The sequence below is a fragment of the Sinohyriopsis cumingii genome, chromosome 15 (assembly GCF_028554795.1).
Source record: "Sinohyriopsis cumingii isolate HCF-2022 chromosome 15, ASM2855479v2, whole genome shotgun sequence".
NCBI lineage: Eukaryota > Metazoa > Mollusca > Bivalvia > Unionida > Unionidae > Sinohyriopsis > Sinohyriopsis cumingii.
Window position 1 is genome coordinate 155,713 of NC_142975.1, and position 13,297 is coordinate 169,009.

The 13,297-nt window shown below is 36.5% G+C and overlaps 2 non-coding genes across 2 annotated transcripts; both read right to left on the reverse strand.

Moving 5' to 3' along the window:
* Positions 1–2,544: 2,544 nt before the first annotated feature.
* Positions 2,545–2,634, reverse strand: Trnam-cau (transfer RNA methionine (anticodon CAU)). The gene is given in 2 exon segments: positions 2,545–2,580; positions 2,598–2,634. It is a non-coding gene; the product is annotated as a tRNA-Met (tRNA).
* Positions 2,635–9,808: 7,174 nt separating this feature from the next.
* On the reverse strand, positions 9,809–9,898 carry Trnam-cau (transfer RNA methionine (anticodon CAU)). The gene is given in 2 exon segments: positions 9,809–9,844; positions 9,862–9,898. It is a non-coding gene; the product is annotated as a tRNA-Met (tRNA).
* Between the last annotated feature and the right edge of the window lie 3,399 nt (positions 9,899–13,297).

A 13,297-nucleotide genomic window follows, 5' to 3' on the forward strand; every position in this document is an offset into this window, starting at 1 on the left:
TGATAGAAAACCTTTATACTCAGGGTGTTGCAACTTGTGGTCTCAGAACACATTATTCCAAATCTCAGCATTTGATTACTGCGTGCACTAAGTGATATGGGTTTTCTTCACCATATATGTTGTTGTGAATAAATGAAAACAAGCTTCATGTCAGAAATATGGTTTCATATTTGAAACAAAAGCTATTTATTAAACCTACATTGCTCTGTTCTTACCATCAAGTAATAGTAAGGAATCATTTAGCTGTAAATTAGAGCTTGCTATTTGGTTTGCCAATTCAAGGTGTATTACCTCCCCTTTGACTGTAATTGAGTGATTGCAATGTTTGCTTTGTTTCTCTTTTGTTCAATAATGTATGCATTTTTTCAGCTTTATATTAAAAAGTAAGTAATTTAACACTGCTTATAGTGGAAAGTAGCCACAGTAATGATTTTGAGACTTTTTCTTAACTTTTTATGAGCTTTGGGTAAATGTAGGTATATGTTTATGTATTAGACAACTTCAATATGCAATTCAATTCTATTACTTAAATTTAACAAGTAGTGTATTCAGTGACAATTTTTATCAGTGTCTGCATATTGCATAGAGACATGAACTTGTCTTGGCATAGCAAAGTTTTTCACACATTTCTCCACCTCCAGCATACTTAATAGCTTGAGTCATAACAGTTTGTGCATACACTTTCTGTCTCCAACATCAATGTCAGCATTATAGGAACTTTGGATAGCTTTTTCAAATTTGTCTCTTGCTGTCCTTATGTAACATACCTCATGCTGATGTGTTATTTGGGTTGATACACATTCCCCCCACCCCCGTTGTGGGGACCATTACCAGGCTTGAAGAAATTACTCTGTCTATTCTTTGCTTATTCACCCTTCCCCATAGTTTTATACTAAAAAGTAGCACTATGTTATTTAATTATTCAGTATAATAAAGCTTATGGAACTCTTCCTTGGCTTTTATAACTTTTTATTAACATTTGGGGGTTATGAATCACATGTGATGATAGTTTAAATAAGTTTGGAATGTCAGCATCTCTTGATGCTTCATGGGTGTGTGTATATCTTTTAGTCACAAAAGGGCAATGGCCTCTTATCATTTTGACCTGTCATGTGGCACACTTATTTGTTTTGTTTGATTGATGTGAATAGGGATGCACTGTATCTTATTTCTGTGAGAGTCAGCAAGAAAAGAAATGCAATTTTGAAATTTAAAACATTTAAAACTTGTCTTATAGCCAGTGAGAGATGAAAAAACAATGCGTCATGTAATTTGATACCCTGTGATGTCATACTTGATGATGTCAGCATGCTTGTGTTTCTTTTGTGTAGCATGCATGCCATAGAAAGATAACATGAAGATACAAAGGCAGAAAACAATTATTTTAATAACAAGAATAAGCCATTAATAAGTACAATACAACACAGCAACATGTGATGCGGATGCAATTTAACTATAGATATTGGTATCACATAAAATGCTATTGCACTATTATCCATGCACAAGCATGGCCAATTCTTTCTTACAATTATGCTCTAATATCAAGGAGTAAAATACAACTTTTTCAAAAAAAATTAAATCTGGTTATAGGACACACGGTACTAATTATACGGAAGAACTGTGAACCAGTCTAGAAATGGGTGAAGAAATGATAGAGTATTTACAGGTTTGGTGGTCCATAATTGGTTAATAATGAAAATTAAAATTTTAGGAAAAATATCTTTTGAGAGCTTGTCCTATATGTAATGTTAAAAAAATATTGACAAATTTCTACTGATGCAATTTTAGCATTTTTACAGGCTTGACTCAGGAGTACTCAATACTTAAAGTAGCACCTGATTCATTTGGTGCAGAATCAATAACACGTGTTTCATGCACATGTATGTAAACAAATTGCCGCGGGTCATATGGTGTTCTCCACACATAAGCTTGCACCAAGGTTAGATGTGCACGAAAAATTATAGGTGTCATTATCAGCACCCATAAATTTTAAGTTATTGAATTTTGAATATGACAGTGTTTCCATATGTTTACCATTGGAGTTGAATTAGTACCGTGAGTCCTATAGGTACGTTGTCTGCAGTGTGGCAGTTTATAGTGATGCCTAGCACTGGGACATCATGTCGCAGACACGTAGCATGATGTCCCACCCAGTCCCATTATCCTGAGACCAGGCCAACCAGTTCTATCACTAACTTCTTAATGCTGAGCACCTAGAGAGGCAGTTGTCAGTATCAATTTTGTAAGTCTCTGATAGGACTAGGCTGGGGATCAAACCCATGACCTCCCGCATCCACAACGGACGCCCTAAACATTAGGCCACTGGAACGGTGTAGAGTGTCCATTGTGCTTTCAAGTGGGATCTGTTTGAATAGGTAATGATAGTTTCCCATCAGTTTGAGGCACACCATCCTTCAAACTTGGTCGTTACATTTGATATATACATTTGGCGTTTTCACTCTAATGTGAGTATAATTGGTGGAATTAAATAGAATAACCACAAAGGATAAAAGGTAATAATTCGAGCTAAGGAGACAAAATATCTGCCCCGGGTGAGGATCGAACTCACGACCTTCAGATTGCTCTCCACGATTGATTATGAGACTGACGCGCTACCTGCTGCGCTACCGAGGCTATATACATTTTCCATGAGAGATTATATCTTCAGGAGAAACTAAAAGCATTCTTCAGAAAGCATGCGCACCAGCATATGTCAAAAGAGCAAATGATTTACCCCGAGGCGCAGATGTAGAACATGGTAGAAAACACTATAACTAGTCATAAAACGTGTTCTAAACATCCATGATGGTCAACTACATTAACTTATAGGTAAGTTCATCTTATCGGTATTCTGATACCTCTATAAATTCTAAATGGATGGCAATACTAGTTGTTACAAGAAAATAGCCTCCCACTGTTGAGGGGTGGGTGATATTATTTAAATTTAGTGTTTATGATTGTACAAAATTATCATTATCGCGAAGGTTATAATGTCATTGGGAGCGTACGTTTCTACTTTATAAACATTAAGACTTATCAAACACGATTCACTGTGAGTTTTCATTTTCAACTCGTAGGTGAGGAATTTAAGCTACATAAAAATATTTTTTAATTTACTAAATGTTCAAAGGCAGGAACTGTGACTGAACTAGCTGCGTTTCATTTTAGCGCTTTCCGGATGGAGACGTTAACTGTGTTGAAGGACTGCCATGCAAACGAGCATATTCCAAGAAAAGTTGAAAGAGAATCATCTATCATGTGGTCTGAACATAGGACAAGTAAGAAGTCTTTCTATAGAAAGGCGATTGTGAGATTGGCCCTCATGTGTATTGAGTCAATGGTCACATTGGAGGATTGTCAACTCTGATTGAGGCTATGCAACATTGATGCAATTTGCGAAACTGTGCTAGCGAAGGTCACCAATAATCAGTCGAATAATAAATCTGGCTCTCAAGGACAATACATGAGTATAACAAGAAATAACAGTTGACCCATGAACCGTCCTTATGGGCTGATGAATACATATCCATACATCCATTCAGTCAATGAAAACAATTTCAAACAAATATTTTGGAGTTAAATATTATACAGGTCTCCCCAGTCAATGTTCGAAAAATATCGTTAGAACACTGATCATATCATGTGTTAAAACTTTTCTATTCACGGATCGGTAACTGAAAGCGACAAATATGCATTATAATTTTCTCTGTAGAAAATAAACCACAAAATGTCTTCATTACATGATGGCATGGAGTTTGTTGAATTGTATGTGATTGGAAAGAGAAGACCATTCCTCGTGTAACATTAACTCATACAAATACCATTAATACTAGTACTACTACTACCACTAACACTACTACTGCTACTCCTACTACTACTACTAACACATGTATAATGTTCGGAACACTTTCTCTGGATTCCTGTTGAAGACAGAACTCCTTCTTTAGAAAGGACATATAGACGTCGTCAAATCAGCGTAATTTAGGTGAATCAGGTTCTTACTTTAATATTGTGATAGTGAATCCTATTCCGATTGATGAAACAATGGATCTTGCCCATGAGGAAATGTTTTTCAAAATATGCTCGTTTGGAAATCTAGATATTGTTACGCGTTATTATGTTTATGACCTCGGGCCCTGCTGGGCGCCCTCCAATTGGAAGTAGGTCAAACCTAATTCAGTGTGTTAACACCAATGGCTGATTTATCGTGACGTCACCAGTAGGAAGACTGATATGCACCGAGGTACGACGCTTTCTATATTGATTACAGTGCGGCACGTTCGTTTTGTAGCCTTTGCTATGCAAACGGTATTTTGTTGCGAATTATATTTATTGAAATTGTATTTGAATCGAATTAGTTAACGTATATTATAGTAGTTATTATTTCTTCCCCGGTTGTTTTCAAATGATGGCTACATTGTTGTATATATCTTTTAGGGTCGGGTGCATTGAGCTGCTTGACTTGACCCTAATATGTATGTATTAATGCAGTTGATAAGAATGATGATATTATAAATTGGAAAAATGTTGGTTTGGGTTATAACTTGCTTTCATCCACTCCGGGCCAAATACATTCCACATAGTCCTACTCGCAGATGAACCATTTCCATTGAATGACGACACGTTCCCTACTTTGGCGTATCCGAAAGGTTTCCTTTTGATGGGTAGCAGCACGTCGACGACACACAAATCCACCATATTTGCTGTGTGTGAGTGAACTGGCTTAGATGGGGTTCCTGATGGCCCTCAAAGATGACAGACAAAAGTTCGAAGCGTTGTTCAAACTATGTCAATGAACGTAGAGTTTTGCTAGGCGGTTTGAAAATGTATCATCTATCGGCAAATGTGTCTTCTATTAAAGCACGATAATGGTCGCTGGCAGACTAAGAAACTGATGAATGTACAATCGTTTTCAAAGTGGGTTATAAACCTATATTCCCTGTTCTATGCTTACAGTTTTTCAGGAGATCGATGTCATGATACGGTATGATGATTAAATTACTCCAGATCATAAGTCTTTGTCTTTGAGAATTTAGGTAGCGAGCACACATATTCAAACTGAAGTAACGAATAGATATGTTTTAACAAATATTATTTGCAAATGTTATATCTGACACCAGACAGTGAATATATTTATTAATGTAAGAGCAGAAAGTTGGCGGGATCGAGACCGACAGATTTTTGTCCTATATATAATATAATTCGCAACAAAATACCGTTTGTCCTATTAAAGCACGATAATGGTCGCTGGCAGACTAAGAAACTGATGAATGTACAATCGTTTTCAAAGTGGGTTATAGACCTATACTCCCTGTTCTATGCTTACAGTTTTTCAGGAGATCGATGTCATGATACGGTATGATGATTAAATTACTCCAGATCATAAGTCTTTGTCTTTGAGAATTTAGGTAGCGAGCACACATATTCAAACTGAAGTAACGAATAGATATGTTTTAACAAATATTATTTGCAAATGTTATATCTGACACCAGACAGTGAATATATTTATTAATGTAAGAGCAGAAAGTTGGCGGGATCGAGACCGACAGAATTTTGTCCTAATATACGCATGGGAAGAAGATTATATTTATGTAACAAACGTGTAATTGTATTATATCCTTTGGTCCCCGTTTCATGTTTATGAATACAGACTTCCACAGATCAATACAGACTTCAATTGACCATTACCAAATGCAAAAGTGTCATCTTCCCTGTAACTTATGCTCGACGGATAGAACAATATTTGCCTTTCTTTGTTGCAAGTTGTTTTTAAAATAGTCAAGTTTGATACTGTACTCAAGTATCACGTGCATGTACCTTTTCTGTCTTTACAGTAGAGAGAGAGAGAGAGAGAGAGTGTTTTTGTTTGATTTGGATTTTTAACGTAGCTTTAACAATTTTTCAATCATATAGGACACACGGTACTAATTATACGGAAGAACTGTGAACCAGTCTAGAAATGGGTGAAGAAATGATAGAGTATTTACAGGTTTGGTGGTCCATAATTGGTTAATAATGAAAATTAAAATTTTAGGAAAAATATCTTTTGAGAGCTTGTCCTATATGTAATGTTAAAAAAATATTGACAAATTTCTACTGATGCAATTTTAGCATTTTTACAGGCTTGACTCAGGAGTACTCAATACTTAAAGTAGCACCTGATTCATTTGGTGCAGAATCAATAACACGTGTTTCATGCACATGTCTGTAAACAAATTGCCGCGGGTCATATGGTGTTCTCCACACATAAGCTTGCACCAAGGTTAGATGTGCACGAAAAATTATAGGTGTCATTATCAGCACCCATAAATTTTAAGTTATTGAATTTTGAATATGACAGTGTTTCCATATGTTTACCATTGGAGTTGAATTAGTACCGTGAGTCCTATATGCGACCTATACCATAATAGGAGTTTGTTGTTTCCATGGTTACCACGTGCAGCCAGGGTATCAATTTGGTGGTTTTTACATATGACAGTGATAATGGAGTCTTTTTATCATGGTTTGCATGTGATTTTGGAGAAAAATTCTATACAAAAGACAGATGGGGATGGTTTTATACACTGGAGAGTGGAAGTATATAGCTCAGGCCATAGGGAAAGGAGCACAGTATGGCCTGATGGCAGAATTTCATATGATGGTACCCATAGATTGGCCTGTATGGTTAAATACAATTTAACACATGCAATAATTCCCCAAAATGGGGTGGGGTGGGGTAGATTTTGTATGTAAGCCACTTATGTCACAATCACTTATGTATCAGTACTGATCATTTAACTTTAGAGACACACTCAGCAGATCAAAGCAGAGAACATTGTAAAAATAAGGACTGTGCACAAAACTGCACATGCTGCATTGCCTCAACCTGTAAATTGAATTATTATATGTCGAGTCACATTGAATATCAATTATACCGGTCTTATTTCTTATCCTAGAATTAAACTCCTTGACACCTATTCTATGTTCAGCATGTTTCTCATATTGGTACATTACATTTTTGGGCAAACAGTATTGGAACTTTTCTGCATTCCTTTTGTTGAGGGAGCAGGGAGGGACATTTTCACTTAAAATAATAGTTTTCAACCCTTCATTCCCAATATAAGTCTGCAAAAGTCCTATCTGTATTGCATTCTTTACACAGGCAGTTTTTCTTCCCCAACCTCCCTTCATACAGTTGAAACATTCTTGATGTATAACTGCATGGTGAACATACTGCTCTCTCCCACCAAACCAGATCTCTTTTTTCTTCATGTACCAAGTCCCATGATAGAAAACCTTTATACTCAGGGTGTTGCAACTTGTGGTCTCAGAACACATTATTCCAAATCTCAGCATTTGATTACTGCGTGCACTAAGTGATATGGGTTTTCTTCACCATATATGTTGTTGTGAATAAATGAAAACAAGCTTCATGTCAGAAATATGGTTTCATATTTGAAACAAAAGCTATTTATTAAACCTACATTGCTCTGTTCTTACCATCAAGTAATAGTAAGGAATCATTTAGCTGTAAATTAGAGCTTGCTATTTGGTTTGCCAATTCAAGGTGTATTACCTCCCCTTTGACTGTAATTGAGTGATTGCAATGTTTGCTTTGTTTCTCTTTTGTTCAATAATGTATGCATTTTTTCAGCTTTATATTAAAAAGTAAGTAATTTAACACTGCTTATAGTGGAAAGTAGCCACAGTAATGATTTTGAGACTTTTTCTTAACTTTTTATGAGCTTTGGGTAAATGTAGGTATATGTTTATGTATTAGACAACTTCAATATGCAATTCAATTCTATTACTTAAATTTAACAAGTAGTGTATTCAGTGACAATTTTTATCAGTGTCTGCATATTGCATAGAGACATGAACTTGTCTTGGCATAGCAAAGTTTTTCACACATTTCTCCACCTCCAGCATACTTAATAGCTTGAGTCATAACAGTTTGTGCATACACTTTCTGTCTCCAACATCAATGTCAGCATTATAGGAACTTTGGATAGCTTTTTCAAATTTGTCTCTTGCTGTCCTTATGTAACATACCTCATGCTGATGTGTTATTTGGGTTGATACACATTCCCCCCACCCCCGTTGTGGGGACCATTACCAGGCTTGAAGAAATTACTCTGTCTATTCTTTGCTTATTCACCCTTCCCCATAGTTTTATACTAAAAAGTAGCACTATGTTATTTAATTATTCAGTATAATAAAGCTTATGGAACTCTTCCTTGGCTTTTATAACTTTTTATTAACATTTGGGGGTTATGAATCACATGTGATGATAGTTTAAATAAGTTTGGAATGTCAGCATCTCTTGATGCTTCATGGGTGTGTGTATATGTTTTAGTCACAAAAGGGCAATGGCCTCTTATCATTTTGACCTGTCATGTGGCACACTTATTTGTTTTGTTTGATTGATGTGAATAGGGATGCACTGTATCTTATTTCTGTGAGAGTCAGCAAGAAAAGAAATGCAATTTTGAAATTTAAAACATTTAAAACTTGTCTTATAGCCAGTGAGAGATGAAAAAACAATGCGTCATGTAATTTGATACCCTGTGATGTCATACTTGATGATGTCAGCATGCTTGTGTTTCTTTTGTGTAGCATGCATGCCATAGAAAGATAACATGAAGATACAAAGGCAGAAAACAATTATTTTAATAACAAGAATAAGCCATTAATAAGTACAATACAACACAGCAACATGTGATGCGGATGCAATTTAACTATAGATATTGGTATCACATAAAATGCTATTGCACTATTATCCATGCACAAGCATGGCCAATTCTTTCTTACAATTATGCTCTAATATCAAGGAGTAAAATACAACTTTTTCAAAAAAAATTAAATCTGGTTATAGGACACACGGTACTAATTATACGGAAGAACTGTGAACCAGTCTAGAAATGGGTGAAGAAATGATAGAGTATTTACAGGTTTGGTGGTCCATAATTGGTTAATAATGAAAATTAAAATTTTAGGAAAAATATCTTTTGAGAGCTTGTCCTATATGTAATGTAAAAAAAATATTGACAAATTTCTACTGATGCAATTTTAGCATTTTTACAGGCTTGACTCAGGAGTACTCAATACTTAAAGTAGCACCTGATTCATTTGGTGCAGAATCAATAACACGTGTTTCATGCACATGTATGTAAACAAATTGCCGCGGGTCATATGGTGTTCTCCACACATAAGCTTGCACCAAGGTTAGATGTGCACGAAAAATTATAGGTGTCATTATCAGCACCCATAAATTTTAAGTTATTGAATTTTGAATATGACAGTGTTTCCATATGTTTACCATTGGAGTTGAATTAGTACCGTGAGTCCTATAGGTACGTTGTCTGCAGTGTGGCAGTTTATAGTGATGCCTAGCACTGGGACATCATGTCGCAGACACGTAGCATGATGTCCCACCCAGTCCCATTATCCTGAGACCAGGCCAACCAGTTCTATCACTAACTTCTTAATGCTGAGCACCTAGAGAGGCAGTTGTCAGTATCAATTTTGTAAGTCTCTGATAGGACTAGGCTGGGGATCAAACCCATGACCTCCCGCATCCACAACGGACGCCCTAAACATTAGGCCACTGGAACGGTGTAGAGTGTCCATTGTGCTTTCAAGTGGGATCTGTTTGAATAGGTAATGATAGTTTCCCATCAGTTTGAGGCACACCATCCTTCAAACTTGGTCGTTACATTTGATATATACATTTGGCGTTTTCACTCTAATGTGAGTATAATTGGTGGAATTAAATAGAATAACCACAAAGGATAAAAGGTAATAATTCGAGCTAAGGAGACAAAATATCTGCCCCGGGTGAGGATCGAACTCACGACCTTCAGATTGCTCTCCACGATTGATTATGAGACTGACGCGCTACCTGCTGCGCTACCGAGGCTATATACATTTTCCATGAGAGATTATATCTTCAGGAGAAACTAAAAGCATTCTTCAGAAAGCATGCGCACCAGCATATGTCAAAAGAGCAAATGATTTACCCCGAGGCGCAGATGTAGAACATGGTAGAAAACACTATAACTAGTCATAAAACGTGTTCTAAACATCCATGATGGTCAACTACATTAACTTATAGGTAAGTTCATCTTATCGGTATTCTGATACCTCTATAAATTCTAAATGGATGGCAATACTAGTTGTTACAAGAAAATAGCCTCCCACTGTTGAGGGGTGGGTGATATTATTTAAATTTAGTGTTTATGATTGTACAAAATTATCATTATCGCGAAGGTTATAATGTCATTGGGAGCGTACGTTTCTACTTTATAAACATTAAGACTTATCAAACACGATTCACTGTGAGTTTTCATTTTCAACTCTTAGGTGAGGAATTTAAGCTACATAAAAATATTTTTTAATTTACTAAATGTTCAAAGGCAGGAACTGTGACTGAACTAGCTGCGTTTCATTTTAGCGCTTTCCGGATGGAGACGTTAACTGTGTTGAAGGACTGCCATGCAAACGAGCATATTCCAAGAAAAGTTGAAAGAGAATCATCTATCATGTGGTCTGAACATAGGACAAGTAAGAAGTCTTTCTATAGAAAGGCGATTGTGAGATTGGCCCTCATGTGTATTGAGTCAATGGTCACATTAGAGGATTGTCAACTCTGATTGAGGCTATGCAACATTGATGCAATTTGCGAAACTGTGCTAGCGAAGGTCACCAATAATCAGTCGAATAATAAATCTGGCTCTCAAGGACAATACATGAGTATAACAAGAAATAACAGTTGACCCATGAACCGTCCTTATGGGCTGATGAATACATATCGATACATCCATTCAGTCAATGAAAACAATTTCAAACAAATATTTTGGAGTTAAATATTATACAGGTCTCCCCATTCAATGTTCGAAAAATATCGTTAGAACACTGATCATATCATGTGTTAAAACTTTTCTATTCACGGATCGGTAACTGAAAGCGACAAATATGCATTATAATTTTCTCTGTAGAAAATAAACCACAAAATGCTTTCATTACATGATGGCATGGAGTTTGTTGAATTGTATGTGATTGGAAAGAGAAAACCATTCCTCGTGTAACATTAACTCATACAAATACCATTAAGACTAGTACTATTACTACCACTAACACTACTACTGCTACTCCTACTACTACTACTAACACATGTATAATGCTCGGAACACTTTCTCTGGATTCCTGTTGAAGACAGAACTCCTTCTTTAGAAAGGACATATAGACGTCGTCAAATCAGCGTAATTTAGGTGAATCAGGTTCTTACTTTAATATTGTGATAGTGAATCCTATTCCGATTGATGAAACAATGGATCTTGCCCATGAGGAAATGTTTTCCAAAATATACTCGTTTGGAAATCTAGATATTGTTACGCGTTATTATGTTTATGACCTCGGGCCCTGATGGGCGCCCTCCAATTGGAAGTAGGTCAAACCTAATTGAGTGTGCTAACACCAATGGCTGATTTATCGTGACGTCACCAGTAGGAAGACTGATATGCACCGAGGTACGACGCTTTCTATATTGATTACAGTGCGGCACGTTCGTTTTTTAGCCTTTGCTATACAAACGGTATTTTGTTGCGAATTATATTTATTGAAATTGTATTTGAATCGAATTAGTTAACGTATATTATAGTAGTTATTATTTCTTCCCCGGTTGTTTTCAAATGATGGCTACATTGTTGTATATATCTTTTAGGGTCGGGTGCATTGAGCTGCTTGACTTGACCCTAATATGTATGTATTAATGCAGTTGATAAGAATGATGATATTATAAATTGGAAAAATGTTGGTTTGGGTTATAACTTGCTTTCATCCACTCCGGGCCAAATACATTCCACATAGTCCTACTCGCAGATGAACCATTTCCATTGAATGACGACACGTTCCCTACTTAGGCGTATCCGAAAGGTTTCCTTTTGATGGGTAGCAGCACGTCGACGACACACAAATCCACCATATTTGCTGTGTGTGAGTGAACTGGCTTAGATGGGGTTCCTGATGGCCCTCAAAGATGACAGACAAAAGTTCGAAGCGTTGTTCAAACTATGTCAATGAACGTAGAGTTTTGCTAGGCGGTTTGAAAATGTATCATCTATCGGCAAGTGTGTCTTCTATTAAAGCACGATAATGGTCGCTGGCAGACTAAGAAACTGATGAATGTACAATCGTTTTCAAAGTGGGTTATAAACCTATACTCCCTGTTCTATGCTTACAGTTTTTCAGGAGATCGATGTCATGATACGGTATGATGATTAAATTACTCCAGATCATAAGTCTTTGTCTTTGAGAATTTAGGTAGCGAGCACACATATTCAAACTGAAGTAACGAATAGATATGTTTTAAGAAATATTATTTGCAAATGTTATATCTGACACCAGACAGTGAATATATTTATTAATGTAAGAGCAGAAAGTTGGCGGGATCGAGACCGACAGATTTTTGTCCTAATATACGCATGGGAAGAAGATTATATTTATGTAACAAACGTGTAATTGTATTATATCCTTTGGTCCCCGTTTCATGTTTATGAATACAGACTTCCACAGATCAATACAGACTTCAATTGACCATTACCAAATGCAAAAGTGTCATCTTCCCTGTAACTTATGCTCGACGGATAGAACAATATTTGCCTTTCTTTGTTGCAAGTTGTTTTTAAAATAGTCAAGTTTGATACTGTACTCAGGTATCACGTGCATGTACCTTTTCTGTCTTTACAGGAGAGAGAGAGAGAGAGAGAGAGAGAGAGAGAGAGAGAGTGTTTTTGTTTGATTTTGATTTTCAACTTAGCTTTAACAATTTTTCAATCATATAGGTACGTTGTCTGCAGTGTGGCAGTTTATAGTGATGCCTAGCACTGGGGCATCATGTCGCAGACACGTAGCATGATGTCCCACCCAGTCCCATTATCCTGAGACCAGGCCAACCAGTTCTATCACTAACTTCTTAATGCTGAGCACCTAGAGAGGCAGTTGTCAGTATCAATTTTGTAAGTCTCTGATAGGACTAGGCTGGGGATCAAACCCATGACCTCCCGCATCCACAACGGACGCCCTAAACATTAGGCCACTGGAACGGTGTAGAGTGTCCATTGTGCTTTCAAGTGGGATCTGTTTGAATAGGTAATGATAGTTTCCCATCAGTTTGAGGCATACCATCCTTCAAACTTGGTCGTTACATTTGATATATACATTTGGCGTTTTCACTCTAATGTGAGTATAATTGGTGGAATTAAATAGAATAACCACAAAGGATAAAAGGTAAGAATTCGAGCTAAGGAGACAAAATATC